Here is a 7605-nt window from a genome sequence, read left to right on the forward strand (position 1 = left end):
CTCCCTCGGCCAATAAAGCGAGATGAGCGCCACAACCCCAGACTCGGCCACAACTGGACCTAATGGTCAGGGGGTCCCTTTACCTTTACTTTAGTCCAACCCCATTCAATGCAGGAATCTCAACTAAAGCATCCATGACAGACAGCTATCCATCCTCTGCTTAAAACCTTAAATGAAAGATAGTCCACCACCTTCTGAGGGAGTCTGCTCCACTGTCGAACAGACTTACTGTCAGAAAGTTCTTCCTGATTGTTAGTCAGAATCTCTTTTCTTGTAACTGGAAACCATTGGTTCAGATTGTACGCTCTGGAACAGGAGAAAACAAACCTTGCTCCATCTTCCATGTTGAAAGCCCTTTAGATATTTGAAGATGGCTATCGTATCTCCCCTCAGTCTCTTCTTACCCAGGGTATACATGCCCAGCTCTCTCAACTGTTTTTCACGAGGCATGGTTTCTAGACCCCTGATAATCTTTGCCACCTTCGTCTGTGCACATCCCAACTTGTTAATATCCTTCTTAAACTGTGGAGCCCAGAACTGGACCCAGGACTCCAGATTGGGTCTGACCAAGTCAGATTAGAGCGGTACTATTACTTCACTTGATTGGGACCCTATACAGTGGTACCTTGAGTTACATACGCTTCAGGTTACATACTCTTCAGGTTACAGACTCCGCTAACCTAGTGCTTCAGGTTAAGAACTTTGCTTCAGGATAAGAACAGAAATCGGGCTCCGGCAGCGCAGCGGCAGCAAGAGGCTCCATTAGCTAAAGTGGTGCTTCAGGTTAAGAACAGTTTCAGCTTAAGAACGGACCTCCGGAACGAATTAAGTACTTAACCTGAGGTACCACTGTGCTTCAGTTGACAGCCTAGAACTGCATTAGCCTTTTTTCTTGCTGCATCACACTGTTGACTTATGTTAATGATTTGGTCTTCTAAGACCTCTAGATCTGTGTCCCACATCCCATATTTGTGCAGCTGGTTATTCCTACCTAAGTGCAGAACCTTACATTTGTTCCTATTGGGCTTCATTTTGTTGGCTTCTCCAATCTGTTAAGGTCATGTTGAACCCTGATTCTGTCTTCTACGGTAATAGTTACCTCTCGCTATGTACTAGGGGCTGTACCTGGTGGCGTGAAAGAGAGAGGCAGTGTGGTGTAGGGGTTAGAGTGTTGGTGTGGGACCCGGGAGACCAGGGTTCAAATCCCCACTTGGGGGCCAGTCACTGCCTCTCAGCCTAACCTAGGGGGAGTGCCCAACCCTGAGCTCCTTAGAGAAAAAAAGCTGGTGTTATGTACTGAGTTGAATAGGATCCAAACTGCAGCAGTCTGATTGGTCTTAGAACAATAGGGTCCAGAATGCAGCAGTCTGATTGGTCCACAGGAGCCACCCAATCCAGCTCCAGGTGGAAGTGAATCCGCAACCTGATTGGCCTACAGGTACAGTAAATCCCAGAATTAGCCAGTCACGTGGGGCCCATTGTGTAAATAACTTATATAAAGCAGACATTCTGGGGGAACTTCCATTCTTCCCCACCACTATGAGCTGAATAAAGAGCATGAAATCCACTCTCGACTCCAAGTATATTTCAGCTGGGATATGAATGCAAGAAACAAACAAACCCCCAAGAGGCTTTGGATTGGGGGGGGGGGGGCTTTGGTCGCTTTGCTCCTGTGCATAATACTGCTTGGCATATTCCCTGCAAAGAGTGCATAGGGTCTCTGCCTGGGATAGCACATTTGTGGCTCCCAGGGCGAAATTCCTTTCTCTCTGAGAGGAAACCGCGAGAAAGACAATCCGCAACCAGTCACAGTGAGTAGGGAGAGTTTTCAAGGTTCCCTCCCTAGTGTTGCTCGCTGTGTCTTAATTATGCCATGATAGTCCTAATTACTTTCCCTGGCAAACTCCAGTTTCGTTTGGCAGAGGCCCTTTTGTGCTGTTAATTGCTCGTTTTAATTTTTACAGGTAGCACGAGTTGCACGGGAAGCGGGGGGGAGACGGGCACAGCCCACCCCAAATCCTCAGTTCAAATGAGTCAGGCGCCAGGCGATAACTTTCCATTTTAACCAGTTCTTTGGCTTTTTACAATCTGTAGGGCCTTTTAGAGTGGGTGGGGATGTTTTGAGCTGCCCGTGGCAAAAAAAGAGACTAGTAATATTATTGTAGACCCCACCCCCGTTTTCACTTTCAATAAAATAGAATTGGCCTGTCTCTTGTCTGTAAATGAATGAAGCAGTACAGAATCTAGAATCGTAAGACCTTTTTAGACTACAAAGGGGTCTGTAGAGTTCTTCAAGTCAATGAAGCATCTGCAATGCAAGGATACAACAGCCCTGATGGACAGCTGCCTAGCCTCTGCTAAGGCCACATTCACATTTAGAGTGCTATGATACTGTTGTAAATAAAAATATGCCCTTTTCCCTTATGGGGTATCCAAGAGCCCATATAGAGTCCATAGATAGGTTCCCTATTGGTAGGAGAAGATAACAAAGGCCAACCAGAGAATATTGAGAAGCAAAGCAGCTAGTAAGCTGGATCTTTATTGATCTGTTGCAACAGGGTGCTCCCCTCACGTGCAGGAAAGGAGGAGGAACCCAAACAAAGGTGTGCCTGCCCTTATACATTTGAAATTGCCCGCCCTGGAGCCCAATACCACCCCCAGAAACATCATACATACATCACAGAAGGGGTGTAACCTAAGACCACCCCTCAGATACATCACAGAAAAGGTGGTCTTAAAACAGAACATTTGCATGTTGTTTTTCTCCTGTCGCAGTTTATCTCCTGTCTGGCAAGTTACTTGATTGGATTTCCTGGGGAGCCTGGCCATTCTTTTGTAGTGGTAAAATACTTATTTCCTGGGCCTAGTCACAGGCTCACACCCTATTCATATCTTAAATGTGTCCTTAAGACAGGATTTGTGAGGAAAGAGACAATGGGGAGACTTTTACAGTTTGACCTTGCAGAGAAAACATTTGGTCAGTTTAGGAATCAAAATGGTTCCAGGTTGGCCTTCCTGTGCTTGTTGTGTATTGAGTCAAAGGATTTTATATCTGTATTATTATTGTCTGTATTTGCATTAGGGTAAAGTAACTGCCTTTTGGTTTCAGAGGGTACAGCTACTATTGGTTCATTTAAGCTGCTGTATTTGGATCCTCTGTCTTACTGGTTTCCTCCAAAAGGCTGGACTGTGATTGCCTGATATTGTTCCCTCCAAAATGTATCCTTTCTAGCTTGTTCCCTGTCCCTATAAATGTAGCTCTCCCCTCCTCAGGTCTCAGTCTTGTTGCGTTAATAAAGAAGTGTTACTAGAGAACTGTCTCCAGCATATTATGTCAAGAGAGCTGAAATCACAAACCCCACGTCACAACAACTGGCGACGAAGGTGGGATCCGGAATGCTGAGGAGCGGTTAAACGCAGCCCTGCCTCAGAGTCCGGACTGTAGCTAAGAACAAGACTCACTGGCCGGCTGAGAAGACAACCCTGCCCACAGGACAATGGAGAGTCCAAGGATATTGGAGCCCTTCCAGCCATCAGAGCCCCACACGTGGGAAGACTACGTCGAACGCTTCGAGTTCTTCGCAGTGGCTCAAGGGATCACCGATGCCAGCAAAAGAAGGGCCACATTCCTGAGCTACCGTGGGCCTGAGACCTTCAAGCTGGCCAAGGCATTGCTTGCCCCAGCGAAGCTAAGTGAGACATCTCTCAAAGATATTCTTGCCTGCCTAACAAGCCATTTAGCGCCTACTGAGACCAAGATGGCCCGGCAGATGGAGTTTCATAAGAGGCAGCAGCGTGCTGGGGAGTCTGTATCTGCATTTCTAGCTGAACTGCGGAAGCTCGCTCAGCACTGCGACTTCCAAGATCTGGAAGAGACTCTCCTGGATCGGTTTGTCGGTGGTCTGAGCAGCAAGAAAGCCAGAAGACGCATCGTGGCTAAAGAAGAGGTTACCCTTGCTTCAGCCTTGAAGGAGGCCACCACCACGGAGAATTATGAAAGAGAGGAGCTTGATGCCAGTCGCAGGGCCCCTAAGCCACAGATAGAAGTTGCGCATGCCATGGACGAGCTAGAGGCTACTCCGAGCCAGAGCCCAGTTCGTGGGGTCGAGTCAGTGCGTCAGGCCTGCACAGTGCACAAAGATCACCGAGGCAGGTGCCCTGGTTGTGGTGGAAACCATGAGCGGAAGAGTTGTCGTTTCCGGGATGCTATGTGCCGGACGTGCGGGAAGACAGGTCACATCGCCAGGGTCTGTAGATCGGCGGCGTTGGGAGCGACAGGAGCACCTAGACTGGAGCATCGCAGATCGGCCACAGCAAACCATGTTCTAAAGGACTGCCACTACGTAACGGAGATCAACGGGAGGGTCGTGCAGTTTCTAGCGCAAGGCAAGGCACACGTCAAGGTGAAGATTGAGGGTCAGCTGTGTGACATGGAGGTGGACTCCGGATCTGGATTCACTATCGTGTCGGACCAGACCGCGAGGACATTCTTCCCCAGGGGTAAGTTGCCCCCTCTGGAGCCCTTCCCGGCAACTTTGCAGTCATACTCAGCGGGCCGCATCCATGTCATGGGAATGTGTGCCGTGAGAGTACAGTTCCGGGACAAACAGGCAGTACTCAAACTGGTGATTGCGAAGGGCAGTCGCCCCAGTCTCTTGGGCACTGACTGGTTTCCCGCCCTGGGACTGAGTATATCAGGGCTTAATTCAATCCAAACCTGTCCCGAGATGAGCGAGGCATTATACAAAGAATTTGCTGGTCTCTTTAATGGAAAACTGGGTTGTTATAAAGGGCCCCCAGTTGACTTCGAATTGGACCCTGGGGTGGCCCCAATCCGACTCAAACCAAGGCGAGTGCCATTTGCACTGCAACCCAAGATCGAAGCAGAGCTGGATAAATTGGTCAAGCAGGGAGTTCTCTCACCCGTGGACTCTCACCCGCTAAGTGGGAGACTCCAATCGTCACGCCCCTTAAAGCAAATGGGGAAGTTAGGATCTGTGCTGATTACAAATGTACTATCAATAAGGCACTCAGGGGAAATTCATACCCCATTCCAGTCGTATCACATCTGTTGGCTAAACTGGCTGGGGGCAAGGTGTTCGCCAAACTTGACCTGGCACAAGCTTACCAACAGCTGCCAGTAACCCCACAATCAGCGGAAGCACAGACTATTGTCACAGATAAAGGGGCGTTCAGAGTTAACAGATTACAATTTGGAGTTTGTGTGGCCCCAGGGATTTTTCAAGGGCTCATGGAACGCCTGTTAAGAGGTCTGCCGGGGGTCTTGCCATTTTTTGATGACGTTTTGATTGCTGGAAAAGACCCACAGGAACTGGTTGCGCGTGTCCGTGCAGTGTTGCTCAAGTTCAAGGAGGTGGGGTTGCAACTAAAAAAGGAAAAATGCAGTTTTGGGGTGCCAATTGTGGAATTCTTGGGGTTCAAAATTGATGCATCAGGCATCCACCCCACAGATGCTAAGGTTAAGGCCATCATCGAGGCACCACGACTACAGAACAAGACGGAGTTGCAGTCATTCCTGGGACTTATTAACTTTTATCATTCGTTCTTACCCCAGAAAGCTTCGGTAGCTGAACCATTACATAGACTGTTGCAGAAAAAGAATGTGTGGCGATGGGGGCAGGAGCAGCAGAAGGCTTTTGACTCCTTGCGAGGAATGCTGAGTAGCAAGAGCGTCCTGGCTCATTATGATGAATCGAAGCAGCTGGTCCTGGCATGTGATGCCTCTCAATACGGCCTGGGGGCGGTGCTGAGTCATAGGGAACCGGATGGGTCGGAAAAGCCCATCTCTTTCTATTCCCGTACGTTGTCGCCCACGGAGCGCAACTATGCTCAAATTGACAAAGAGGCGCTTGCAATTGTGGCAGGAATCAAAAAGTTCCATGATTATGTGTACGGTCGTCATTTCTCCATTGAAACGGACCACAAACCACTGTTGGGGTTGTTCAACCCGAACAAACAAACGCCACAAATTCTCTCCCCCAGAATGTTGCGTTGGTCTATATTCCTGAACGGGTTCCAGTACACCTTGACCCATGTGCTGGGGAAACGATTGTGCCACGCTGATGCGCTGAGTCGATTGCCCCTTCCTGGCGGGAGCAATGAGGATCCTGCTCCAGCGGAGCACATAATGATGCTGGAAACACTTCCGGGGGCTCCTGTAACGGCTACTGATATTGCTGAGAAAACGAGGAAAGATGCTGTTCTCTCCCGTGTGCTCACTTGGGTGGGGAGGGGGTGGCCAGGTGGTCCGCATGAAGACAAATTCAGGCCTTATGCAACAAGGCAGCACGAGTTATCCATGCATAAGGGTTGTCTCCTGTGGGGAGATAGGGTGATCATCCCAGCACCACTGAGAAACAGGGTTCTTGAGACGCTTCACATGGGACACCCGGGAATGGTCAGGATGAAGTCGCTAGCCCGATGTTATGTGTGGTGGCCTGGAATGGACCAGAACATAGAGCAATGGGTACGAACATGCAAGGCATGCCAAGAGGTGCGGCCAGAAGTGGCCAGAGCACCAGTTCACTGGTGGGAGCAGTCCAGATCTCCCTGGAGCCGGCTGCACTTAGATTTTGCTGGGCCATTCCAGGGGAAGGTCTTTTTGGTTATCGTCGATGCATATTCCAAATGGTTGGAAGTGGCGATGGTCCCTAGCATGGCATCAGCTGCCGTAATCAAGGTGTTGAGGCAGCTGTTTGCAACCCACGGGTTACCTGAGACCATTGTATCAGATAATGGGGCAGCTTTTGTATCCCAAGAATTCAAGGCATTCTTGGCTGATAACTTCATAAGAGGGGTCACATCCGCGCCCTTTCACCCATCCTCCAATGGGCAGGCGGAGCGCATGGTAAGAACAGCCAAAGAATCCATTGCGCGCTTAATGAAGGGTAACTGGTCAGCTCGCATCGCGCGAATGTTATTTTTGCAGCATGCGACGCCATGTACTGCGACGGGCAAGTCGCCAGCTGAGCTGCTCTTGGGTAGAAGATTGGTAACGGTGCTGGATTATGTCCACCCGGATAAAATGCCAAACCGTAATTCAAGAGCAAACCCCCAGGCTGAGACTGACACAACAAGGTATTTCGCCCCTGAAGATCTGGTCTGGGTGAGGAACTATTCACGAGGTTCGCGGTGGGTGGCTGGTGTGGTCACCCGGGCTAGTGGACCTGTGTCCTATTATGTGACCTTGGAAAATGGGCAAGTTTGGAAGAGACATATAGATCAGCTGAGGCGCCGGGCGCTCAGCAGGGAGGAGTCTGATAATTCATCCCTGGCTAACGATGCAGAGCTGCAAGACCAGAGTGAAAATGGCCCAGAGGTGCAATCACCAGGGGCTTCAGCAAATGAACCAGGGTCTGCTAGTCCTCAGGATGACGAGGTACAGGTAGGGGACCCTGAGATGTCTGGGACTCCATCTGTTCCTGACAAAACCCCTATAGCAGCCCCCCTACCACAGGTGACACCCAATCCAGAACCGGCAACACCTGTTGTCAGGAGATCAAGTAGAAGTTGTAGGACCCCACAGTACCTGAGAGATTACGTCTGCTGTGCTCACTAGGGGGGGGAGGGGTGTTGTGTATTGAG

The sequence above is a fragment of the Podarcis erhardii genome (genome assembly GCF_964252035.2).
Source record: "Podarcis erhardii genome assembly, chromosome: 16".
NCBI lineage: Eukaryota > Metazoa > Chordata > Lepidosauria > Squamata > Lacertidae > Podarcis > Podarcis erhardii.